The sequence below is a fragment of the Mirounga angustirostris genome, unplaced genomic scaffold, assembly GCF_029215605.1.
Source record: "Mirounga angustirostris isolate CCGP_5_RB_7025 unplaced genomic scaffold, mMirAng1.0.hap1 SCAF_5, whole genome shotgun sequence".
Lineage (NCBI taxonomy): Eukaryota > Metazoa > Chordata > Mammalia > Carnivora > Phocidae > Mirounga > Mirounga angustirostris.
In genome coordinates, this window is record NW_026991713.1 from 57,510,999 (window position 1) to 57,538,933 (window position 27,935).

Here is a 27,935-nt window from a genome sequence, read left to right on the forward strand (position 1 = left end):
TGCTTTCATTTCTCTTAAGTAGATACCTGGAAGTGGAACTGCTGTATCATATGATGTGTTTAACTTTTTATGAAACTGCCAAAATGTTCTCCAAAGACGTTATATCATTATACACTCCCACCGGCAATGTATGAGAGTTCTGTTTTCTCCATACCTTCACCGACCCTTAGCATTGTCAGTCTTTTGGATTATAGCCATACCATTATGTATGCAGTGGTACCCCTTTATGTTTTTAATTTGCATTTTCCTGATGATTAATGATATTGAGCACATGAAAAGCTATAAAACTCCCTCTAAGCACAACTTTAGCTGCATCCTACAAATTTTGTTTTCATTTGATTTGACTCAAGATCTTTTCTAATTTCCCACGTGATTTTTTCCTTTGACCTAAGCATTATTCAGATATGTCTTGTTTAATTTCCAAATATTTGGGGTACTTTCAAATTTTTTGTTGTTGTTGAATTCCAATTTAATTCCTCTCATAGTAGAACGATCTTTGTATGACTTCAATCTTTTAAATTTTACTGAGATTTGTTTATGGCCTAGTATATTGTTTATTCTAGAGAATGTTTCATGTGTGCTTGAAAAGAAAGTTATTCTGGGGACGCCTGGGTGGCTCAGTTGGTTAAGCATCTGCCTTCAGCTCAGGTCATGATCCCAGGTACTGAGATTGAGCCCCATTTAAGGCTCCTTGCTCAGTGGGGAACCTGCTTCTCCATCTTCCTGCCACTCCCCCTGCTTGTGCTCTCTCTCTGACCAATAAATAAATAATTTTTTTTTTTAAGGAAGTTATTCTGTTTGTTGAGTAGAGTGTTCTATACCTCTCAGGTCAAGTTGGTTGATAATGTTCAAGTGTACTTATCTTACTAATCTTCTGTTTTATCTATACTCAAGAGAGGAACAATCCAGCTATAATTCTTGAGTGGTCTATTTTTCCTTTCAGTTCTGTTCATTTTGCTTCCTGTTATTTTGGGGGTCAGTTGTTAGGTGCATGTACATAATAAATTTTATACCTTCTAAAGATGTAATGACATTATAAAATGTCTCTATTTGTCTCTAGTAATATTTGTATTCTTAAAGTCGATTAATATAGCTATTTAAGTTCTCTTACAATTACTATTTTTATGGCATATCTTTTTTGATCTTTTTACTTTCAATCTGTTTATGTTTTGAAACCTAAAATATGTCTCTTATAGGGGCACCTGGCTTGCTCAGTCAGTAGAGCATGCAACTCTTGATGTCGGGGTGGTGAGCTTAAGCCCCACATTGGGTGTAGAGCTTACTTAAAAAAAAATAAATAATAAATAAATAAATAAATAAATAAATAAATAAAACCTGTCTCTTACAGGCTGTGTATAGTTAGGTCTTGTTTTTGTATACATTCCCACAATTTTTACCTTTGATTGGAAAGTTTAGTTCATTTACAGTAATGTAATTATTGTCATTGGTTTTTTGGTTTTGGTTTTTTTTTGAGAGAGAGAGAGCAAGCATGAGCGCATGAGTGGGGGGGAGGGGTAGAGGGAGAGGGAGCGAATCTTAAGCTGACTCTGTGCTGAGCCCAACACGGGGCTCAATCCCGTGACCCTGAGATCATGAGTCAGATGTTTAACCGACTGAGCCACCCAGGTGCCCCTTAATGTCATTGGACTCGTATCTCTCATTTTGCTATTTATTTTCTTTAGGTCTTATGTCATTTTTCCTCTGTTCCTCATTTACTGCCATCTCTTATGTTAAAAAGTTTCTAGTACACCATTTTAATTCCACTCTTACGTTTTAAAGACTTAAAAAAAATGTTATTTCCTTAATAATTGGAGCAATGGTTCTCCACTGTGAGTAATATTGCTCCCCCATTCCTGCTAAAGGATATCTGGACATGCCTGGAGACATTTTTCATTGTCACAGCCTGGCAGGGCATTCAGAGTTCAATCAGTTCTCAAATTAGCCTGGGCTTTAGTTTCAGCTGGGCTCCCACCATTCTCCTCGTGCATGTGAGTAGTGCTCCAGGCAGCTGCCTATGTATGGAGAGCTTATTATTCCAGCCTTTCAATGGCTCTCTTATTTCCAGGACCTCACATTTAAATTTCTGGCTGGTCTGCTGCTTGCCCCAACCAGGGCCATAAACGGAGGCTGGAAGAGCTATGAGTTTTCCCCTGTTCCTGTCCTACTGATGAAGAAGCAGGAGGCAAGCTGAGGACAAAGCACAAGCTGACACCTTGCACCCCCCTCTCCTCCTGGGTGGGACATGGGTGACATTCCTCCCTTCCTCCCTCCTGGAAGCTAACAACTCTCTTAATGTTAATGCCTTACTAGAGGGAAAAACAACCTTAACAATGGCAAGGCCTCGGGTATCCTGTGAGTCTTTTAACATATGAAAATCCTTTTAAAACTCCCTTTTCCTTACCTCCCCCAACTCCCAAGTATATAATCAGTGTCCTGTCACAACCCTGGTGCCGCAGCTCTTTCTGCCCTGCGGGTCCTGTCCCCGGGCTTTAAGAAAACCACCATTTTGTGCCAAACACGTCTCAAGAATTCTTTCTTGGTCGTTGGCTCTGGACCTCACCCCACCAAATCTCAGCAGCTCTACCCTTCTGGCCTGTTAACCCTGGGGGGGGGTTGCGATGGGGGAATGGCCCCAGGCAAGGAGATCACAATTTCCCGCTGGTCTCATTTGAAGAGCTAGCAGTTTTTCATGAATAAATGATTCTCAATTTGTTGTTTACCTTTAGTTAATTTCCAGAGACCTTAAACCATTGTTTCTGACGGTTTTGTCCAATTTTATACTTGCTTTTGGAGGAAAGGATTTACTGATCTCTTCCATCGCTGGAAGTTCCCTCACTACTTTGGAGTTAAAGTTTGCATCATAAAACCTGGCAACCTTAGGGCAGCCCTTTCACCCCCAAAAGGGTAAACAGCATCCCTGGGAGGGGGGGGGATCTGGGTGCATATTTCTCTGGAAAGCAGAGAAAACTAAAGGTAGAAGTTCTTTGAAAACTGTAGACCCTCTCCTACCAGCAATCAAGGTTTTTTTGTTTTGTTTTGTTTTTTAGACGTGGGGAGGGGCGAAAGGAGAGGGAGAGAGAACCTTAAGGGTGGCTCAATCTCACAACCCTAAGATCAGGACCTGAGCTGAAATCCAGCTGGGACACTTAAGTGACTGAGCCACCCAGGTGCCCCACGCAAGTATTTTTGACCTCTGGTTTGAAACAGTTGTTTCTGAGCCCCAACTAGGACTCTGATCCATGGGATGTGTTTTTTTCAGAGTAGAGTTGTTATTAGAGTTAGACATCCAGAGCCAACTTGAGATGTCTTTGTTGCAAAAGGTGGTTTTGTTAAAGCATGGGGACAGGACCCATGGACAGGAAGAGCTACTGATGCCCCCCAGATTGTGAGGAGCAACTGATTATATACTTTGGGGTTGGGGGAAAGTAAAGATAAGGGAAGTTCCAAGAAGATTTTCATATGCTAAACAAGACTCACAGGATACTGGAGGCCTTGCTATTGTCAAAGCTAAGGTTGTGTTTCCCTCTAGCAAAGCATTAACTTTAAGACAGTTGTGAGCTTCCTGGAGGAACTATAGTCTGACTGCCTCAAGTATTTATCAGTGGGCTGCAGGTTACATGGACATTTAATTTTCTGTATTTCCTTCTGCCTTTGTTTCTCACACCACAGATAGCATAAGTCCCTCCACCGGCTGGTTTAATCTCCAGAGAACTAGCTTCCTAAGGTCTTACACTGTGGTAGCTGCTTTCCTTAACGTCCTGGTTCCCCCCATTGGCCCATTTTTCTCACAAGATAACAGAAGGGTGCAGGACATTACGAACCAAACACAAGGTCATTCTGTATGCGCAGCTGAGATAAGGCCTCGGGCTGGTCCTGGTCAGCTCTTGGCACTGACTGCTTCTGATGTTCAAGCAGCAAAGGATCTCGGTTCTGTTCAGAAATCCACTGGGCAGAGCCTTCTTGGGTGGCAGTTGCCTTTTTTAAGTGGTTAGACAAGGGGTCAGGTCTGAAGAGTCTGACAGTTTGCTAGGCAAATCCTTCCCTTTTTAAAGGAATTTCATCAGTTTGGGGTCTCTGCAGACCTCCTCTGGTTCTGCTCGTTATCCGTTCTGGGGTGTTGGCTGACCTTGGTCCCGGCGATCTCTCCTAGCTGCAGTACCTGAACTGCTTACGTCATTGCTTGACACAGGCTCCTGCTTAACATGAGAGACTCCAGTTTGCTCTCTACGCTGAACCAAGTCTAAAGAATGAGTCAGTTAGGCAGGCAGCTAGTTGACACTGTATTATTCACAAATGTTCAAACCAAGTCAAGTTTAACTCAACCTCCCACCCACTCATCTTACTTCTAGATCACCCTCTTCCTCCTTGCTTCACCCTATCTATGTAATTTGCTTTGTGATCTTCCAGGAATGCCAACTTACTTTAATATTTATTCAAGCCAGATAGATTTGGAAAGATCAGTATGCAGCAGTTACAACAATCTTTGACCTGATGATTGAGAAACAAAATCCCAAATTTCCTGGCAGCCCCTGAGATGTTATGTAAAACCAATTAACTGAGCATCTAAGGAAGAGATTCATGCCCTTAATGGGGGTTGGACAAGATAACCCTGAAATTCTAGTTCTGGTCTACTACTGATTAACTGGGTGATGTTGGGCAAGTTTCTTAACATCTCTAGGCTCCCTTGGCTTTTTTTTTTTTTTTAGTACAAAGAGAGGGGTAAGTCAGTCCCCAGTTGCTTTCCTCTTCTAATATGAAGTGAATCAGGTAATTTGGCAAAGCTAACTAGAAATGATCTAGAATGGGTGGTGTCATTAAAAGCAAGCTGAGGTCCCTACTCAAAGGAGAAAGTGTCTGCCTACAGTGCCAGACTAGGGTTTAGGAATGGAACTCAAGTGCTTAAAATCTATCCCAGCAACTCTCAGGCTTACCCCACACTTTTCCCAGAGGTCTCTTTCCTGCATGTTGTTGAAGAAGGCTTCCACTGTGTCCCTGTAGATTGTACCTATTTATAAATGTTATTGATTGAAGCAAATCTGTCTGTAGGGACAGATGCAAGGGGCACATATTGACTGTTTCATATCCCCACCCTCACTATTCTACCAAATTATGTTACATCGCTCTCTCTTACTAGCTTTCTCGGAAGAACCCCTGTGTCCAGCTGGAACTGGGAAAAAACTATAGTAAAGTGAGGTAGACCCACTTTATTGTCCCTCTGGGGGTGCAGATGCTATATGGAAGTTTATGCTAAAGGTACTGGTGACCACTAATTCTAGTATAATGTCAAGTCCTGATGAATCCCACAACAGATAGGATTCAGAAAACTGGCTGAATATGAAGGTCTTAAATAAGCTTGAGGACTCAACCCAACATTTCCAGTTTCCAATTTCTAGTTTTGGAATTCAATGGTTTCCCTTTTAACACTCCAGCTGGGAGTGGAAAATGGTAGACAACCTTTTCATTCAGTGTAAGCTCAGAGTTCTGATGTTATCCAGGGAGCCGAGGAAGGGAAGCCCAAGGATGTGAGACGTCCATAGCCTATAGTGTACGTTTGGGGGTGGAGGGAATGGACAGGCAATGTCAGGTAGGTTTTCCTATCATTTGGGGAAAATTAAATGTGAATGACTGAGCTGTTCATAAGTGACAAAGGTACAAGGGAAATGTTTACCACAGACGCATTCTAACCTGCCAATGGGGGTGTCTTTTTGACTCTCCAGTAGAAAAGAAGGACACCTTAAAGTTAGTGTCAGGTCACTAGCTCTTTCAAAGTAGGAGTCTCCTACTGTCCTAGGTTTGAAAGCCTTCAATAAGATTGGAGAAAAAGAAAATAATACTAGCAGCCAACATTTGTTGAGCCGTTTCTATGTGCCAACTGCTGGGGTAAGCATTTACATACATATGTTTACATACATTATCACCTTTAGACTTAGGAAGATTTATTTCTCCTGTTTTGTAGGAGAGGAAACAGACTCAGAGAGGTTACATAACTCGTTCAGAGTCACACAGATAATAGCCCTGATCGGAGCCAAGCTTGTCTGGATGGCACTCTGCCCTTTGATGGTGAGCAGATATAGGGGTCACTGTCCTCTCAGGGCTGGAACACCCCATTGTTCAAGCGGTCACTACTGCCTTTTATGAGGGCTCATAACACCTCTTCTCTGATCATCGTGTCCCACATGTCACCGTGAGTACAATGAGGATAATTATATCTTGCTTCTCAGAGTTGTTTTGAGGATGAAGAGAGATCATGTTAGCACAGAGTTTTCCTCAGAGCAGAGCATCATGATAAGCTTGGGCTAAATGGTAGGGTTTTTTTGTTTTTTGTTTTTTTGTGTGTGGATACAACGTTAAAATTATTTTTAGTTTTACAGATGCAGAACCTGAAACTTAGATTAACTGGGTTTTTTTGGTTTTGTTTTTGTTTTTTTTAGTGTTCCATGATTCATTGTTTGCATATAACACCCAGTGCTCCATGCAGAACGTGCCCTCTTTAATACCCATCACCAGGCTAACCCATCCTCCCACCCCCCTCCCCTCTAGAACCCTCAGTTTGTTTTTCAGAGTCCATAGTCCCTCATGGTTCTAAATGGTAGTTTTAAACACAGTCATATTCCTGATTCCTCAGGGCCTCTGCGACCTGTGTTTATTTCTGTCTCTACCTCTTTTCTCTAAGCCAATTCCCCATGAAAGTTAGGATCTCATAATTTTTTTTTTTTTTAAGAGAGGGAGAGTGGGGGTGCCTGGGTGGCTCAGCCGTTAAGTGTCTGCCTTCGGCTCAGGTCATGATCCCAGGGTCCTGGGATCGAGCCCCACATCGGGCTCCCTGCTTGGCGGGAAGCCTGCTTCTCCCTCTCCCACTCCTCCTGCTTGTGTTCCCTCTCTCGCTGTGTCTCTCTCTGTCAAATAAATAAATAAAATCTTAAAAAAAAAAGGGGGGGGGAGTGGGCAGAGGGAGAGGGAGAGAGAGAATCTTAAGGAGGCACCACACCCAGCTCGGAGCTCAATCTCACAACCCTGAGATCATGGCCTGAGCCAAAATCAAGAGTGGAACTCTTCACTGACTGAGCCACCTAGGCACCCACCCTCCCTTCCCATAATTTTTTTTTTTAAAGATTTTATTTATTTATTTGAGAGAGAGAGCACATGAGAGAGGGGAGGGTCAAATGGAGAAGCAGACTCCCTGCCGAGCAGGGAGCCCGATGCGGGACTCGATCCAGGGACTCCAGGATCATGACCTGAGCCGAAGGCAGTCACTTAACCAACTGAGCCACCCAGGCGCCCCCCATAATTTTTTTTTTAATTGGTCTTTGGAGCAGGCTTTTAAAAGTCCAGTTGTCTAGGGGCACCTGGCTGGCTCAGTTGGTGGAGCATGTGGCTCTTGATCTCTGGGTCATGAGTTCAAACCCCATGTTGAGCACAGAGATTACTTTAAAAAATCCAATTTTCTAACCACTCACTGCACTCCTCTCATTCCCATTTAACCAGAATAGTTTGCAAATGCGCAAATATGATAGGATCTTCATTGCCCCTGTATTGTTCATTTGTTTTTAGAAAGGTTGTCGATTGGAACCTGGGGAGACTAAGAGTTCTATTTCCATAAGAGGGATCTGCAGATCAGGTTAGAATCAAGCTCACCTTTCAGTCTCTATTCTGGAGATTGAAAACTATTCTAGACAACATTTTTAGAAGGGAAAAGCATGTCTCGGAATGTCTTCTACACCTAAGCAATTCCCACTAGTCATTCAAGAGTCCTTTTAAGCATCATCTCCTCTGGGAAGCCTTCCCCAAATTCCTCCCATTAAGGTGACTATTCTCTCAACTCCCACAGCCTGCATGCTTGTCATCCTTTATTGATATGCCTGAAGCTCTTCCTCCATAGACTGTGTGCTCCTTGAGGTCAGGGACATTGTTTTCATTTCTGTACTCCACCCTCAGCACCATGCCCCGCTCAGAGGAAGTTTTCAATCATGTTTGTGGGATAAATGTCACATTTAATTTGCTTTCTGAGGGAAAGGTGCATTTGTCAGGTGTATTTCCCCCTTACAGCAATGTTTGTGTTGTTCTTGAGCAGATTTCAAAGTGAGTGCTCAATTATACATATAGTAACCCTTCCCTGTGCTGTAGATCCTGACGTCTCATCTGTTTTTCCGTTTTTAACTTAAGGTTTGCTCATACCTTGACACAAATGAACAAAAACAAGCAAAGCATACACACAGCTTTATTGTTTTCCCTTATTAATATAAACAATATATGCTCGTTGTAAGACATTATAACACAAGAATAACAAAAAAAGGAGGAAATGATAATGAATGTAATTCTACCACTGAGAGATAACAACTATTAATTTTTTTTGGACCACACATGCGGACTTTTCTTTATGCATGTATATGCTTTTAAAATGGGTCATAGTGTTTATATGATATTTTTTTCTTTTAATATATATTTAAGTACTATATGTATATTTTTTAAAGACTTTATTTGTTTATTTGCCAGAGAAAGAGAGAGAGCGTATAAGAAAGGGGGAACAGCAGGCTCCCCGCTGAGCAAGGAGCCCGAGGCAGGACTCAATCCCAGGACCCTGGGATCATGACCCGAGCTGAAGGCAGACGCTCAACTGACTGAGTCACCCAGGCGTCCCTAAGTACTATATATGTTTTATGTCATATTTAGATCACATCACTTTTATTGGGTTAATATGCCACATTTTATTTATTCTTGGCTGGCTGGGTTCTCTCCAATTCTTAGCAATTATCCAAAGCACTGCAAGGTAGTTAAATATGTAAGTTGTTATTTTATTATTACCTTAAGATAAATTTTTGAGAATAAAAATACTGGTCCAATGGGCATACATAATTTATGTGGGTTTTAAATTTTTTTAATGAGCTACCAAATTAGGCCTCAGTGCCTAAGTACCCAGGTAACCTGAGTTCTTGTTAACCTTGCCACTTACATTAAAAATAAAACAAAGCAAACAAGACACTTGGTCACTGCAAAGTCATTTTTGTTTTACTTGGCATTTCTTTAACCATGGGGGAGGTTATATTTCTTTTCCTGTTAATTGATGCTTTCCTGATTTGTAAAGTGAGTATTCTCATCTTGTTTTTCTATTGAGTAATTTGAATGCCTTATTTCACGTAGGAGTTAGATCAGTACCCAGGATCCCTTGGACTCAAAGCCCATTTTGTAATGATAGCTGTTACATGAGGTTTTGCAGAAAAGACTTTTCTGGGATTATTTTTGATGCAGATAGGTGTTATCTCATGAATCACTGAAGGTAGGGGGTGTTGATCCTAGCTATCAGCCAAGGTTTATTCAAAGCTAATGTCCTGGAACATTTCTGGGATCCGGCTCTTCTTGGATGTTATCAAGTGTTTGGGGCCTGGGACAAAACTCAGAGAATGATGAACTTTTTTGCTCCCCCCTTGAAGTGGGAACATAGCTTCTTTGGCTTCTTCAGAGACAAAGTATAGAACATGAGTAAATGGGGCCTAGCAGAAAACCAGCAGGGACAGAGCCTTTCTAAAATGGAGTCCTGGGCGCCTGGGTGGCTCAGTTGGTTAAGCGATTGCCTTCGGTTCAGGTCATGATCCCGGGGTCCTGGGATGGAGTCCCGCATTGGGCTCCCCCTGCTCTGCAGGGAGTCTGATTCTCCCTCTGCCTCTGCCTGCCACTCCCCCTGCTTGTGCTCTCTCTCTGTCCAAAATAAATAAATAAAATATTTAAAATAAATAAATAAATAATAAATAAATAAATAAATAAATGAAATGGAGTCCCTTCAGCTTCCCTACTTCACTTTGATTATTAAAATCAATGTCTGATTTATTAAATTTATAATTAAAGACATTTTTCTTTAATAATTTGCTCAACTTACAGACCTTATTTTATACATATAATTTAGCAGATTTTATCAGTTTTTAAGGGGGAGTTTGATTAATATTTGGTTCTGCTATTTAAACTCCTGTAATTTCTGTACTCTACCCTCAGCACCATGTGAGAAACTTAGACTACATTCATAAATTTAACATATTTAGGGCCACCTGGGTGGCTTGGTCAATTGAATGTCCAACTCTTGATCTCAGCTCAGGTCTTAATCTCAGGGTCATGAATTGAAGCTTGGCATTGGGCTCCACACTGGGCATGGGGCCTACTTTAAAAAAAAAATTAACATATTTAATTTTCTTTAAAGTATGTCAATTGTGTGACTGATAGACCTTAAATAAGCCTTATAAATCAAATAGCAGCATATAAATATGGCAAAGTCAAATTATATTAATTTTCTCACGTGTTTTAAGTACTTTAAACACTGTATAGCTTTGGAGTATTTACAGAGTATTATAGTTCAGAATAGTAATAACTCAGGGTTTGGTTTACTTGACCATCTCTATACTTAATTCTAAGTCTCTTCAGACATTTACCCATGAAGGAGGAAATTATTTCCTCCCAAGTAATTTGACATTGCCTTTTTGGGTAGCTGAGGTTGCATATGGATCTGAGACTTTGTTTGGGATAAGAATATTTATGGCTGTAGACATTGTCAAAATGACAAAACTAACAAGTTCAATGTCCTTTCTTCAAGGGAAGATAATCCACAGACTGAGGGAGCACAGTGCCTCACAAGCAGTGAAGCCTTCTTACAAGACATCCTGGGCAACAGGGAGCTTTGTAGAGGATTAAAATTTCCAACTCCAAAACAGGGCCTGGCTGGCTGAGGTTGCATATCTGAGCTGATTTAGAAAGATCAAGGGACAAAGAAATAAGTATAGAGTCCAGAGTTGGCCTGGCATTTGGACATTGGCTGACTGGATACATTGCTTTTCTGGTAAAGCAGAGCATTTATAGGAGCACGGAAGTGGGGTTTGATGATGGGGCCCCCTGGGCAGGAGCAGCTCCATCTTGGGCCTACAAGTTTATTTCAACATGTAAAATGAGTTTTCTCACAACGATGGACGACAAGTACTACTAGAAGTCTCTTTCCATAGCTCTATGCCAGATAAGGGGATCTCATAACATCCACTAATCCTGTACTAGAAGTTGCAACCCCTAATTTTCACATTTGACTTAAGCCTGCCTCCCCACCCAAGTTGATTCACCAACTGACTGGATCCAATAGATCATTGCCCTATATTCTAAGCTGTATTATTTTCATATTTTTCCTATCTGTAGTGCTACAAATCTTACAGATATTCAAATGACATCTGTTTGGATTCTGTTAAATTGACCTCTGCCTTATTCAAGGGTAACAATTCCAAGGTCATTCTTGTAACAACAGAGCAACAAATTACATTTTGTTGTTTTGTTTTTGCAAGGCAGATAAAACAAGATAAATACAAAGCTTTAAAGTTAGTCAACTAATCAGTGGCAACTACACAGGTTTAACTCAACCACAGTCTTTCCTGCTTTTCCTCTCTCTTGGGCAAATCACCACAATCACATATTATCACTTGACTTACAAATGTTGAATCCCCAGTTGATGCACAAGGAAGTCATTAGCTCTAAGATTTCTCAGAAAGAAATAATGTCACTCTGGATGTGAGACAAGTCATTTTAGATGTAACCCTACCCAAGAGATGGTTTGATAATGTCATGCTGAATAGTCATGAGAACATCCTGAGTTTCACTGGGGTAAGACAGGTCACCAGAAAAGCCTGGACTGTGTTGTGTGCACATTACATGCATTCACTTGACATACTGCAACAAATGTTGAGTATGGTAGGGCTCTGACAGAGGGGTGGTGGGTTACACGGAGCCTTGGAGAAGGTAGCCAAAGGGGAGAGCCATACCAGATGGTCTGCTGCCCTGCCCAGGAGAGAGGCTATTCTGGACCTGAGGACTCTGCTAAGCCCCAAGACCCCATACTTCTAGAATGGAAAGAAGGCAGTTCACTCATGGTACTAACTTGTTGGAAATATTCTTTAAAAGCATCTCATTTCTTGGCTTGAAATGCGTCTTCACTAAACAATAGCTTGATCTATGATCCAGGTGTTTTCAATCTCACCCAGTTAGTCTTCCCTTTTGTCTCATAAGTCCTCATAAGGTAGTGTCCTATGAAAATGCCCTAGACAGGTTTTACATTCAGAAGTAGCTACCCCTTTAAATTGGGTTCTTGGTTTGTTAAATCAACCTCTTCCCAGAGTTTGATCTTCTTGGGTAATGGCTGGAACTGGATGTAAGGACTTGCAGAACTGAAATACAGAATTGGCTGAGGGATCTTTACCATAAGGACCCACTACAGTCCCCTTGCAAGACCCCTAGTGGCCGCCTGAAACCACGGATAGTGTCAAACTCTATATATACTGTTTTTTTCCTATACATACATACCTGTGATAAAGTTCAACTTATAAATTAGGCACAGTAAGAGATTATCAGCAATAACTAATAATAAAACAGAACAATTAAATCAACATACTGTAATAAAAGTTATGTCAACGTGGTCCTTCTCTCTCAAAGTATCTTATTGTATTGTACTCACCCTTCTCGTGATGATGCAAGATGATAAAATGCCTATGTGATGAAATGAATTGAGGTGAGTGACATAGGCATTGTCATGTAGTGCTAGGCTACTCTGACCTTCTGATGATGCTCAAAAGGAGGACCATCTGCTTCCAGACAGAGGTTGACCAGGGGTAACTGAAACCACAGAAAATGAGGGGCACCTGGGTGGCTCAGTTGGTTAAGCATCTGCCTTCGGCTCAGGTCGTGATCCTGGGGGCCTGGGATAGAGTCCCACGTCAGGTTCCCTGCTCAGCAGGGGAGTCCACTTCTCTCTCTCCCTCTACCCTTTCCCCTGCTTGAGCTTTCTCTCTCTCTCACTCACTCTCTTTCTCTCAAATAAATAAATAAAATCTTAAAAAAAGAAAAAGAAAAAGAAAGAAACCACAGAAAGTGAAACCTTGGGTAAGAGATACTACTATAATGGGATTCCCTCTGAGGCAAGTGGCCAGTTGACCTGCTGACTTATCTTTACCTACACTTGGACTATGACTATAGCCAATATAGAATTCAGAATCAGTAGGTTCTGATATTTCTGCGGAATAACATTAGTTTTGATGGAGGTGGAAAGAAAAATTGAGATAGGGAAGAAGCCGGGTGGTCGTGTGGCCAGCGGAAGCACCATCACATCGGGAACTGGTGAGCCTGGTTGAGGCTTGGGGAATAATTGGTTTCTATCAATAGCAGAGACAAAAGGGAGGACCAGGAGCATTTCAAATTGCACTTTATTCCCAGCAGAACATGCTCTCTGAGGGGCAGCCCAATGTCACAGTGAAGCTCACAGTCCCTGGAGACAGCTTTTCGAGGACTGAATGCTGACTCCACCACTTACCAACTACGTGAGCTTAGGCACAGAACTTAACCTTTCTGTGCTTTGGTTTTATTAAATGGGAAGATTAAATGAGATGATGTACACAAAATGCTTAAAGCTGTGCCTGACATTTGCTAAGATACACTATCATCATCTAATACTTATTGTGGAATGGCTTACTTCTCATGACATAGATGGGAAAGAAAACCAACTGGCAGCTTGATAAGAAGCTGGCCTAAAAAATGGAAGAAATTGTTACCTGGCTCTTACATCTGTAATCTTTTGTGAGTAGTAAAGGGAGTCAACTTTTTTTGAGCCCATTCAGACAGGGTTTATTTCCAAACATCAGGAAATGCTTACATAGCACCCATCAGGTGCTGGACAAATACTAATTCATTTAATCTTCCCTGACAACCCTTCGCTGTTATTAACATATGCCCATTCTACAGATGAGGAACCACAGCAGTCAGGCTCCAGAGACCCGTGCGGCACCACTGTGGGATGCTGCCCACCTCCCCCTTCAGACAGGACTGCAAATGCCAAGCAAGTGACCTACACAGGCTGGAGCCCAGCACCAACCAACAGCGCGGGGCCAAACATTTTCTCACCGGCTTGCCCGGTTTAATTTTTCCCCCCATCAATTGGGCATAAGAGAAGTGACACCTTCTTTGCCTGAATTGGGTTTAAAGTGCACAGAAGTTTATTTTCTTCTTAGGATTAGAAAGCTGGGGGGCGCCTGGGTGGCTCAGTTATCGACCGTCTGCCTTCGGCTCAGGTCATGATCCCAGCGTCCCGGGATCGAGCCCCGCATTGGGCTCCCTGCTCAGAGGGAAGCCTGCTTCTCCCTCTCCCACTCCCCCTACTTGTGTTCCCTCTCTTACTGTCTCTCTCTGTCAAATAAATAAATAAAATCTTTAAAAAAAAAAAAAAAAAGAGGATTAGAAAGCTGAGAGAAAGAAAGCACCAGGGGCCACCAGGACACTATGTCACTCTTAGTTACATTGGCCAAAGTAAGGTATGTAAACATTGTAAACATTGACGTACTTGACACTTCTTTTCTTTTTCTGGTAGCAAATGTAGAGTAAGAATTAAATTTGGTAAATTCCTGATTAGCCTGTAGTGTGTTTCATTTTGAATGTATATTACCCTCCTTGGCAAAGTTTCTCCTCTTTCTGGAACTTCTGGAGCTACAAAGATTAAGTTTAATAAGTGCAGTGTTGGTTTATTAATGAGAAAGGAAGGAGAGGGACTTCCCCAGGCAATTAAAACCCCATGTTGCTTTTTTTTTTTTTTTTAAGATTTTATTTATTTATTTGAGAGAGAGAGAATGAGAGACAGAGAGCATGAGAGGGAGGAGGGTCAGAGGGAGAAGCAGACTCCCTGCCGAGCAGGGAGCCCGATGCGGGACTCGATCCAGGGACTCCAGGATCATGACCTGAGCCGAAGGCAGTCGCTTAACCAACTGAGCCACCCAGGCGCCCCCCCATGTTGCTTTTGACTCTATTGGAGTAACTCTAACCCATAACAGAATTGAAGCGCAGGGACTGTGTCTTTGTCTGTACTTTCTCAGCATCTTACACAGAGTAGGTGCTCAGCTTGTGCTTGTTCCATTCAATTAAACCCACACGGTAACAGAAATGTGCTAGGTCAAATCCTCAACTGGGAAGAAATACACGGAATCTTATAGCGGAACTCTTAACAGCAGTTATCTTTGGGAGGTGAGATTCGAGTGCTTTTTATTTTCTTCTGTATACTTTTGATATTTCCTCCAAATCACAGCTTGAGTCTTTGCAACAGATGATTGCTTATAGAAATGAGAACCCTTCTACCTCATTCCTTTTTAAATTGTGGTTTTCATTTTTACAAAAATTATATGGACACATAGACAATCAAATAGTTGCTATGAAAACCAAAAGGACTCCCTTCCCCCTCTCTCCTATTTCCCAATCCACTGAGGACACCACTTTGGATTTTTTTAGTCAATTATTTTGGTATTTATCTCCATATGTGTCAATAACATGCTAATATTGCTTGAATTTGATTTGAATATTTTCTATTCATTCTCACTGTGGAATCTCACTACAGGGGATAAGACTTTAACCCATTTAGCCACCACTCCCCCCCACCCAGGTGCATTCCAATTGGCCCCCATCCTTCCAGCTTATATGTGGAAATTTGGTCAGATTGATGCTCAGGGTTGACCTACGCTGACTATGTAAACAATTACTTTTGATTCCCCGCACAACATTTTATTTTCTCTAGAGTTAATTATCTTTTTTTACTTGCTCAGTTTCTTATGTCTTTACCATTAAATTGACCCCTCCTTCTCCCCCCAGTTTTGTAAATCACCTCTCGGTATGTTCAAACGCCTTAGGTGTTCTGTAATTTCACCTTCTAGGATGATTTCTTGGGGCCTCTGGACTTGCTCCAAACTGGACTGATTTCTCTAGTAGGTCTGGCTACCCAACTGCCATCTTGGGATTTCCCTTCACTGCTCTCCTAGAGATTTCTTTTGTCTTTTTCCTGTTTTGGATCCTTTGTTGCCGGGATCCTCATGTCTTCCTCTTTTTTAGTGAATTCCCTCATTCTGGAGTACCTGCCTAACAAACGGTGCTTGGGAGATAATCTGAGAGTTTTCATGTCTGAAAATCTCTTTATTTTATGTTCATATTTAATTGATCTTGGCTGGATGTGGAACCCCAGCATGGAAATCCCTTTCTTTCAGAAATTTTCAGGCATAGCTCCCCTCTCCTTGCCTCCATCATTGCTGGTGAGGAATCTGACACCATTCTGACTCTCAACCCTTTACACGAATCATGTTTTCTTCTCTGGAAGTCTGCAGGATCTTCTCTTTGTCCCCACTGCTCTTGACTTTCACTCTGACATGCCCCATTGCCATAGTGCGGGTCTGCTTGCACCATTATGCTGGGTGCCTCGTGGACCCTATCAATCTGGAAACACATGTCCTTCATTTCTAGAAAATCCTGCTGAATATTTCTTTGATAATTTTATCTCCTCCATTATTTCTGTGCCCTCTTTCTAGAATTTCTATTATTTGGAGGCCTTGCTCCTTTAATTTTCTCTTTTGTACTCCATGTCTTTGCCTTTCTATTTAAAGAGAAACTGCCTCCTGCTTAATATTCTGGCCCTTCCATTGTATTTTCATTTATGCTCTTCTAATTTCCAGGAACTTTTTTTTGTTCTCTGAATGTTCCTTTTTTAATAGCATCGTCTTCTTGTTTCATGTATGGTATATTTTTCTCTTAGCTCTTGAAGATATGGAGAGTGTTTTGTGTCTGTTTCCCCCTTGCATTTTCTGCTTCCTGCAGGCGACTTTATTCTGTCAGCTCATTTGGGTCTCTATCTTTCACACTAGATGTTTTCTTCTAATGTCTGTTGATCCTTAGCTAGTTGCTCACATTTAAGAGCAGCAGGGAGCTAGAGAACGGCAAATTGGTAGCACTTATAATCAATGATGATCTTCACTGTTTTGTTGTCACTGGCTTATTTTGGTGGATCCCTGATATCAGCGTCCTAGAACATTTGTTTCTCTTGAATTTGTCCGATTCCCCAGAGAAGCTTTTCCAGTCTTCCAGCTGGAGGGCATATGTCTGGCTGCCTCCATTTTGGTTACCAAATGTAGAAAGAAGACTGAGCTCAGGGTTTCAGCACTCACTATGTACATTTTCACTTCATCGCATTTCCAGAACAATACCCGTGCCCCCCACTTTTATCTAGATACTCATTGTTTTTACCCCCTCTTCCCAGATCTGAGAGGGACAGTCGCTATACTTACCTGGGAGAGGGTCTGATGGTCTGTTTCTTTTTTTTTTTTTAAGATTTTATTTATTTATTTGACAGAGAGAGAGACAGCGAAAGAGGGAACACAAGCAAGGGGAGTGGCAGAGGGAGGGGGAGAAGCAGGCTTCCCGAGGAGCAGGGAGCCCGACGCGGGGCTCGATCCCAGGACCCTGGGATCATGACCTGAGCTAAAGGCAGGCACTTAACCATCTGAGCCACCCAGGTGCCCCTGATGGTCTGTTTCTTAAATAAGTTTTCAAGCAATCCTTCTTTTCTCAGGCCCTCCTCTACCCCCACTTCCAGAGACGTCTAGGGCCCCAATTCTTGGGCCCTATGGGAGTTCTTCAATTAAATTGAGTTGCTTGTTATGTTCCCCATTGCTGGTGTGTTATTCAGTATTTTCTCTTTTTAAAAAAAAAGATTTTATTTATTTATTTGAGAGAGAGAGAGCACAAGCAGGGAGAGTGGCAGGCAGAGGGAGAAGCAGACTCCCCGCTGAGCAGGGACCCCGACATGGGACTCAATCCCAGGACCCTGGGGGCATGACCTGAGCCAAAGGCAGACACTTAACTGACTGAGCCACCCAGGCACCCCTGTTATTCAGTATTTTCAATTCTGCTAAATCATTTACCACTGGTCCACTTGCTTTCTCCTAAAATTTCATTGCTGTGAGTCTTCTCTTCTTCCTTGTGGATTTATTGTCTTTATTTTAAAAAGTATTTTACTATCATCTTAGGGGATTTTCAGTGGAGAACAGATACAAATCAGTGTGTTAAAGCTGCCAATATTTATTGTTTTTCTTACTACCTGATGACAAAAGTCACAACGTGTACACAAATAAATTCTGGCAAATGGCTTTTGAAGGTGTTTGTGACACCTACCCTGAATAGGCTGAAAAGCAGGGAGAGGCTGCTTATCACAGAGTCTAGAACCTTACTGTTCAAAAACATGTTGTGTAGATCAGCTTTATTGTCATTACCTGGGAATTTATCTTAAAATGCAAAATCCCAGACTCTGCATCAGACTTCCTAAATCAAAATCCATATTTTTTAAAAAGATTTTATTTATTTATTTGACAGAGAGAGATAGTGAGAGTAGGAACACAAGCAGGGGAAGTGGGGGAGGGAGAAGCAGGCTTCCCATGGAGCAGGGAGCCCGATGCGGGGCCTCAATCCCAGGACCCTGGGATCATGACCTGAGCCGAAGGCAGATGCTTAACAACTGAGCCACCCAGGTGCCCTCAAAATCCATATTTTAACAAGATCCCCAGTTAATTCATAGCCAAATGAAAAGTTGAGAAGCACTGGACCATTATAATAACCCTGATCATTCCATTCAACAGTATTAGATTATGTTTTGAAAATCAATTGGCCAGAATCTTTCCACTTAAACTCACACAACTATCCTTTGGGATATGACCTAAGGGAAACAATGGTTAGTCACAAAAATTGAATGATGATCCAGAACTGGTCTAGGGATTTCAGGATCTGACCATAATTATGCCAATTAGCAGGGTAAAGACTGTCTAGGTTACTCAAAAAGAATCCCAAACACAGACACAGTTTACTTTAGCAGAAAAAGTGTAAAGGCATATATGTCTTATCCATCTTATTGGGAATCAAATTTTAAAAAGAAAGAATAGGTTCTTATTATAAGAGACTGGTAAGTAAGTGATATTGATAAAAGATTAAAAAAGTCAATTCTCGGGCGCCTGGGTGGCTCAGTTGGTTAAGCGACTGCCTTCGGCTCAGGTCATGATCCTGGAGTCCCTGGATCGAGTCCCGCATCGGGCTCCCTGCTCGGCAGGGAGTCTGCTTCTCCCTCTGACCCTCCCCCCTCTCATGTGCTCTCTCTCATTCTCTCTCAAATAAATAAATAAAATCTTTTAAAAAAAAAGTCAATTCTCCCTTGCCTTTGCCAACACTTTGACTTCTAAGAATTAGAAGGAAGCACCTGCTGCCTTGAAAATAAATTCGTCTATTCTCTCAAATCCAGGTCCCGTCCAGATCCAAGAGATTAAACATCAGAAGAGAAGCTCACAGACTGGAATTTGGTCATTCAGGGCAAGGAGGGGAAGGAAGTATGCTCCAGGAAATCTCCTAGAGCTGGAAGAATGCAGCTATTAGCTCTATACCATTTAGGAATAAAGGATAATAGCTAAAAATTGAGTGCATTGACCTTAGATGAGCAAGGCCAGCTCCAGTGAGCTAATGGCTAGTAAGATTAGCCAATTCTCTGGGATAAGGGAGACTGTCAGGTTTGCAGGACAAGTTAATGCCACGGGGAACAGAATTCATAAGAGTCAACTGGCTGAGATGAATTACTGCCAACCATGGCTGCTGTAGAGAGTAAAGCACTTGTGTAGAATTGGTCTGGAAAATGTAAGCAGGGAGAGCGTGTGGCTGGAAGTCTCACTGGGAAGTTACGTAGGGACATGGCCAGTGCCCAAACCTGCTGCATCCGCTGGAAGAGTCCTGGGCTGAGCTCTGCAAGAGGGGCTTTTCCTTGTGCAGGCAGAGAGTCTGTGAACAGAAAGAGAACCATGTCATTTGCAGAAGTCATTTGCCGAGGCTGGTTCAGTCAAAACCATGACTCCAGGGTGCCGCCGAGTAGCTGATCAAAGGACAGCAACAGCGGCAGCTCGTGTGCAAAGAATGACAGAGGCGTGCTGGACCAGGTGTGAGGAGATGGAGGAGAGCGGCACAGAACAAAGACCAGGAGTGGTTTCCCTTGATTCCTGTGAACTCGGCGGTAGCTACTTTAAAGAGCTACCTGGGGTGAGATCATCAGCTGATGGGGATTTCCACTGGACGATTTCCAGAGAAGGAGGGAATGCCTTCTGCAGACAGGGTCTCTAACTGGGAAAAAAGGAAGTTTGGTCAACAATAGCATTATACGAGTGGCATAATCACCGTGAACTAGCACCTGAAGCTTACTAACGAAGCTATTTTTCAGAGACAAACCTGTTCAAAATGGAATCCTTCCCTCTCTTGGAAAATGGAAAATGAGTTGAGTCCTCACTCTAACAAGGCAGAGCATAGGGGTGAAGGGGTGCTTTCTTCCAGGGAAGGATACTGTACCTGTCACCCAAGGATGGATGCAGTCAGCGCTAGGACTGTGTGTTTAGGCGAGAAAGCGAGAATGTCTTCATTTGTACAAAGGAAGTTGCTGCTTGTCATCCAAGGCATAAAGCTGTTTTGTTCTTTTATAGAAGTTCAAAATACATAGAAGGACTGAGTGGATGCAGAGTAGCCAAAGGGATGGAATGCACTGGTTATGAGCTACTTTCTCTAAGCTTCCACCCTTCTGTGCTCCACTTTACGCTGCTCTGCCTGGAACCCTGCAAACCAGATTTCTCTTCTGCCCACTCTCCCTGTTCGGGTCTTCTATTAGAGGCTCTACAGGGCGGCTTGAAGGCTAAGAGGGCTGAGGGATTTATTTCCTCCAGTTTGCTTTCTACAACAGTCATTAGCTGAAAAACAGCTGCGGTAAGCTTCGGATGTTAGTTCACCGTGATTCTTCCATTCGTATAATGCTATGTTGACCAAACTTCCGTTTTCCCAGTTAGAGACCCTGTCCGGTGGAAATCCCCATCAGCTGATGATGTCAGTGCCAGCCTAGCAACCGTTCTTCACTGGGCCAGCAACCCCTGACTTCAGCAGCAATCCTGGACTGCAGGTTGTAGTTCTTTCCTCCACTCCCTAAACGAGCCTGATGATGCCCCTCAGAGATACCACCGCCGGCAAGCTGGCACCTTCTCCCAAGAGGTCCAGGTCCCTGTGCTGCAGGGACCTCCTCAGAGCTCTGACTGCACAATCACCAGCCAGCCAGTGCCCCATCTGCCAGGGTCTGGGTTCCAGCTCCCCGCAGGTCTCTCCTTGGAGCACGAAGCTCCACATTCTCCCAACACCCTTTCTTTCCAGCCCTGGGAGAGGCGTTTGCTTCCTGCAGTTCCCCCTCCAGAAAATTTCAGTGTTCCCTTTCATATTTTCCATCTCTCAATCACTGGTTAACAATTCTATGTGTTAAATTCTCGCTCTTAAAATAACTGCGGTCGTTTCTATTTTTCTACTCAGGTCCTAACTCTATTTTTCTACTCAGATACTTACACCTCTGGCTTTTCGGACATCCTCACACACTCTTTTAGGAGATTAAGCCCTTTCCCCAGTTGAAAATCACTGCTGTAATTAAGCTGCCCACACGTCCCAGTGTGCCTGGAACAATACTGATGCATGCTTGTTGTCCTGGCATAATTAGTAATAGTGTCATGAAATACATATAAAGGTATAGCCATCAAAACAGTATGGTACTGGCATAAAAATGGACATAGAGATCAATGGAATAGAATTGAGAGTCCAGAAATAAATTCTTGCAAAATGGTCAAATATTTGACAGGGAGTCAAGAATACTCAATGGGGAGAGGATAGTCTCTTCAATAAGTGGTGTTGGGAAAACTAGATATTCACGTGCAAAGAATGAAATTGGACTCCTGTCAAGTCAATTCACAGAAATTGACTTGAAATGCATTAAAGACTTAAACGTAAGACCTGAAACCTTAAAAGCTCCTTGACATTCATCTTGACCACAATTTCTTGGATATGACACCCAAAGAAACAAAAGCAAAAACAAGACTCTGAAATACCAGCAGGAGAGGGATAAGTGTTCACTGCCAAAGAACCTGACAGAGAAATTATACCCAGAGCTGAGTCTCCATGAGCAGCCCAGGCATACTGTCTATCAAGCTGTAATTGTCAGGAGAAGCTCCTGGTTGGCTGGGAGATTGGCTTGCAAAGTTCAAAGTTTGCTTAGGCAATAATCAGTTACAGAAAAACATATTATGATGATTATTTTTAAATGTTTGAAGCTGACATGGCCTGTTTTATAATTGTGTTAAAGGAAAAATGAGTTTTAAGTCCACTATAGAAATTACATAATGGAGAGGGCAAACCACCATAAACAATGGAGGGCAGGAAAAATGTCTTTCAAATAGAGCATTCAAAGCACAAACTCTCATGCACAAAAAGGAAAAGTTAAAAAAAAAAACTTTTTAAAAAGGAAGAGTTAAGCAGGGATATTTTTAAGTGATCCACTAATTTGCTGGCAACAAGATTCACAACTTAGAAAGACACTAACGAGAATTAGAAGGTCTAAGATCTATCATGTCAGTGTAATTTAGGAAAGTCAGGTATTACCATCATAAGTGTTTTCTCTTTGAACAGAATACAATGTGCCAAGATCTTTAGAGTTTAATCTGTGGTTTGTCCATTATCTGTGCTGGAATGTTCCTGGACAGAGCTGGGAATCCAACCCTTCAGTGTGTCACCTAGAATTGCACAATGGGCTAGCCTTACTCAGCAAACTAAAAACTTGTTCTGTGGGATACTAACTAGAATTTGCAAAATCTCTTCTTGATAAATGTTTAACGCATCCTCCTTCCATGTGATTGGATATTGTCAGTATGTGAATGTCTTGCTGCCACTGTTATTTCACTCCCCTGCTCTGGGTGGAGTTGTACTGACTACTGGCCTAGATGCACATGGTTACTTGGTCTGTGTCCTTGCTGCCTGCCCAGTGTCCTTGTACCTTGAATCCCAGTTACATGAGCCAATACATTTTCTTTTTGCCTACGCTACTTTGAGTTGGATTTCTGTCACTGTCAAACAACGAGGCCTGACTAATGTTCCTCGTAAGCCTTGTTCAAGGTCTCTGTGGCTTTTAGTAAAGTGGAAAGAGTAAAATCTTAAAAATTAACATATATTTTTTTCTTGGGGAACAGATGTATGAATGTAAAATTATTTTTTTTAAGTTTAGAAGGATACACATCAAGCTAATAATAGTGGGTTACTTCTGGAGACAGAGTTAGAGAGCAGAATGAGGGGGTGATGATCAAAAGAGCCTTTGTTTTTTTCTGCAATGTTCCATTTTAAAAAATAAGAATGTAGTTATAGTTGTGACTTTTAAATTAGTAATAAATAACCATTTTCAAAAGCAAGGTTCACTTTTCCTCTTCTGTACCAGCCCATTTCTGAATCATTCAGTCTTAAAGCAAGGTTAAGCCTGCACATTGGGTGGAGATGGTGGTGTATGGCAGGAGCCACAGTGGCCAGAAAGAAATGTCAGGATCCAAACTAGTTAGAGAGGGAGTCCATGAAAGAAGGCTGCCTGGTGTGAGATATTGGAGCCCAAAGAGGAATGTAAAGGGAATATGCATATAAAAGGGGGCACAGGGAAATTTGTTATATAGAAGGGCTTTGCTCAAATAGGTAAATCTACTAAGGAAAATGAAAACAAAAGTTCTCATGGAGAAGGGAGTAGGAAATATGGAAAAGGAGAAAACGAGAATGAACTCTGAGAAGTTGGACTGTAATTGAAGGTATCTGAGTGAAGTCAAGTTTTTCAATAGTGATAGATGATAGATAATGATAGATGATAGATAGATAGATGATAGATGATAGATAGATAGGTAGATAGATAAGGATTTTCAAAGGAGTATGTTTGTGTGTATATGTGAACATATCCCTCTATTCCCTAACTCTCTCACTGAGAGGTCTTGGGAGTAGCAACATCCCAATAACCATGAAACACCTGGCACCCAGATCCTGGCTCTAAATACTATTCACCAAAAAGAAACAAGATACTGATTTCAGGGCTGATGCTGGAAAGTACGAGATAAGCCTGTAATACATTTTTGTGCCAGAAAGTAAGGAATTGCTCAAAGAATGACAAGGACATGACAAATGGGCACAGAAGGTGGTTTGAAGAGGAGGCTCGCTGGTTAAACAGGTGACAAAATAAATATTAAAGTTAATAGAAAAGAACCAGTGGAATAAAATGGGAAACCACGGGGTGCCTGGGTGGCTCAGTCGGTTGAGTGTCTGCCTTCAGGTCATGATCCCAGGGTCCTGGGATGAAGCCCCGCATCGGGCTCCCTGCTCAGCGGGAAACCTGCTTCTCCCTCTCCCTCTGCCTGCCACTCCCCCTGCTTGTGCTTGCACACTCTCTCTGCCAAATAAAAAAAATAAATAAAATCTTTAAAAAAATAAAATAGGAAACCACAAGGCCATATTGATATTAATTAGTTAACGGGGAATAGAATATTTACATCGTTACACAGTTACCTCCCCGCAAAATACTTAACTAGTTACCAAGGAAAAGAAAGTAACTTTACAGGGGAGAAGTTTCTCAGACACCACCTGAATCAAGTGATGGAAGTGAACTTGGTCAGTAGTGGGACAAACTGAAATCATGCACCACCTGAGATGATACAATGAGAGGAACATAGCTTCACCTGTGTGATATTCCTGCCAAAGAAGCCTAGCCTGGATCCAGCCATGAGGAAAAAGCATAACACATCCAAACTGGGGTGCATTCTACAGCAGAACTGGTTTGCAATCTTCAAAAGTGTTCAGGTCATGAAAATCAAGGAAAGACCAAGGAACTGTTTCAGCCTAGGGCCTAAGATTAGATGGTGGTAATGTAACAATGTTAATTTCCTGATCTTGATGGCTTATGTAGAATGATGTTGTTGGTACAAAATACAACTAAAGTATTCAAAGGTGGTGTGGCATCTTGTTAGCAGCTTGCTCTCAAAAAATTCAGGTAAAAAATAGTTTTTTATACTGTATTTGCAGCTTTTCTGTGTGTTTGAGATATTTAAAAAAAAAAACAAGGTTCATAACAGAATGTACCACAAAGCAATATTTATATTATCCAAGAAATTAGTAATCGTGACTGCTTCTAGGGAAGAGAACTGGAGAACTAGCAGATAGTTCTGAGGGAAAGCTTACTTTTTACTGTACATCTCTTTTACTGAATTCTTTCTTTTTTTTTTTTTTACCACTTGCATGTATTTTCCATGAAGTTTTTAAAATTAAAGTTTAAAAATAAATCAATATTTTGGGGAAAAAAATGTGACCAGAAATTCCATTTCTAGGTATGTGCCTTTTTTTTTAAAGTAGTCTCTATACCCAATAAAGGGCTTGAACTCACAACCCCGAGATCAAAGTTGCACGCTCTATCAACTGAGCCAGCCAAGCACCCCTTTTTTTAAATTAAATTAAATTATTTTTCATTTCTAGGTATGTACTAGAGAATCATTTGCACATATATACAATGAGGTTTATGGAAGAATGTTCATTGTAGTATTATTTATAATAATGGAAAATAGGAAACAAAGTTCCATTGACCTAAAATAATGGCATATCAATTTAATGGTAAACTATGCAGAAGTTAGAAAGGACAAAGTGGACCTACATGTATTAATATGGGTGGATTGATAAAGGTATATTGTTGAATAGAAGTGTCATGCTGCAGAATATGAACCATATGATACCCTTTCCGTAAAAAAAAATTTAACTGTACATATTCTGAGTGTATGTGTGTTTGTGAGTGTGTGTGTTAATGAAGAGCAAAGTTTTGACGGTAATGGTGTCTATCTGATGAAGGACTGGCCAAGGGGCCATGCTTTTGCCTTGTTATTTATTGCCAAATTGTTTTACGGAAATATCAAGTCAACCTATTACCCCGACAATGTATTCCTGCAAACTGTGCAAAGAAGGACATAGACCTGCCTGGTAGGAGGAAGAGAAGAAATAGGTGGGAAAAGTGTAAAACAATCTATATAAGAAAGACCTTGGGGTGGAGAGTGGGAATGGGGAATGAGAGGGGATAGAGGAGGGGATTTGAAATAGGGGATCAGAAGATAGAGGAAGTAGAGAGAGAAGAGAGGAGAGAAGTGATCAGTCAGGGTCACTGAGAAGGCTGAAAAGTTGGGCTCCACATCCAGGGATAGAAGAGAGATCCTATTGTTCCCTTCCTCCGTGGAAAGCCAATAAGCATGAGGAGCTGCTAACAAGTAGGTGGGATATGGGAAGGAGGGAAACTGAGAGATCCAGACCGATGGCTCTGATTTCTCAAGAATTAGAAGGCAAAATTGTCGCCTGAAAGAGTGGGAGTTGAGAGGAAGGCAGGAGAGTGAACATGTGAGACAGGTGTTTGGGAATATGATAGGAGCCTGACGAGGGACATGGAGTAGTATTGTACAGCCGAGGTCCCAACTGTGAACTTTCAGTGACACTAACCCCCACATATAATATTCCTCTGTCAGAGCTCAGCAGTGGGCATTATAGTAGAGAAGAGAGCCGAGAGGTTAAATCGGAATTGAGGTTTTCCTTGGCAATTGGCTCCAAGATGGGATGGATTTTTGCTGGAGGATTTCCAGAGTGATATAGCCTTTGGGTCTGGGCTTCAACTGGTCAGGGCAGGGCTAGGAGAAAACTGAGGGCCATTCAGGATAATATCTTTAATTAAATGCCAGTGAATCACAGATAAACTGGTGTAATTAAAGTCGACAGTGTAAATTAGTACAATCCTAAAAAAAAATATTTTCAGAACACTCATCAAGATCTTTCATGTTTTACCATTTGCTTTAGCATTTTCACTTTCTGTAATCCAAACTTTAAAAGTATACAAATGGACAAAATATACAATTGCACAAAAATGTTTATTTTTTTTTTTAAAGATTTTATTTATTTATTTGACAGAGAGAGCGAGAGAGAGAACACAAGCAGGGGGAGTGGGAGAGGGAGAAGCAGGCTTCCCGCCGAGCAGGGAGCCCGATGCGGGGCTCGATCCCAGGACCCTGGGATCATGACCTGAGCCGAAGGCAGACGCTTAACGACTGAGCCACCCAGGCACCCCCCAAAAATGTTTATTGAACCATTATGTATATAGTGAAAAGTTGGTAATTACCTAAGTGGTCTACAGTACTTTAAAAAAAATATTTACGTGGGGGCACCTGGGTGGCTCAGTCCATTGAGCACTGGACTCTTGATTTCAGCTCAGGTCATGATCAGGGTTGTGAAATCCACCCCCGCATTGGGATCTCACTGGGCACAGAGCCTGCTTAAGATTCTCTCTCTTCCTCTCCCTCTGCCCACCGCCCCCCACCACGTGAATGCGCACACTCTCTTTCTCTTAAAAAATATTACTTATTAATAGATTATTACACAGCTATTAAATTCATGGCATGAAAAAATAGGTATTAAAATAGGAAATTGCTTCTGTTAACTGAAAAACAGCAGGCTATAAAACTGTGTATACAATATGAGTTCAACTACATAAACATAAACATTATAAAGAAATCTGGAAGGAATATACCAAAATTTAAATTATAATTATCTCAGGGCACCTGGCTGGCTCAGTCAGTAGAACATGCAATGCTCGATCTCGGGTTTGTGAGTTCAAGCCCCATGGTGGGGGTAGAGATTTCTTAAAAAAAAAATAAAATAAAATAAAAAAAAAAGTAAGTAAATAGATAAAATATATCCCAAAATTTAAAAAAAATTATAAAAATAAAAAATCATAATTACCTCTTGTTAGGATTGTAGATTTTTTTTCCTCATGTACTTTGTATTTTTGTAATGCACATACAAAATTTCATACATAATTTATAATTAATATAAAATACACTTTATTTTATTTTTAAGATTTTATTTTATTTATTTGTGAGAGAGAGTGAGACAGAAAGAGAGCACAAGCAGGGGGAGCAGCAGAGGGAGAAGCAGGATCCCTGCTGACAGAGAGCCCGATGCGGGACTGGATCCCAAGACCCTAGGAACATGACCTGAGCCGCAGGCAGATGCTTAATCAACTGAGACACCCAGGCGCCCCTAAATACACTTCATTTTAAAATAAAGCAATTTCGGGGCGCCTGGGGGCTCAGTTGGTTAAGCGACTGCCTTCAGCTCAGGTCATGATCCTGGAGTCCCTGGATCGAGTCCCGCATCGGGCTCCCTGCTCAGCGGGGGGTCTGCTTCTCCCTCTGACCCTCCTC

General features: G+C 41.7%; 1 protein-coding gene across 5 annotated transcripts in view; it reads right to left on the reverse strand.

The window, feature by feature from the left end:
- LOC123838579 (ubiquitin-conjugating enzyme E2 N-like) overlaps positions 1-27,935 on the reverse strand; it is a 35,111-nt gene that overhangs the window by 6,076 nt on the left and 1,100 nt on the right. For all 5 annotated transcript variants that reach the window (XM_054507001.2, XM_054507002.2, XM_054507003.2 and 2 more), the window contains exon 2: positions 19,553-19,623. The gene's annotated coding sequence lies outside the window, so the exon portion shown is untranslated. The remainder of the gene's footprint in view (positions 1-19,552; positions 19,624-27,935) is intronic.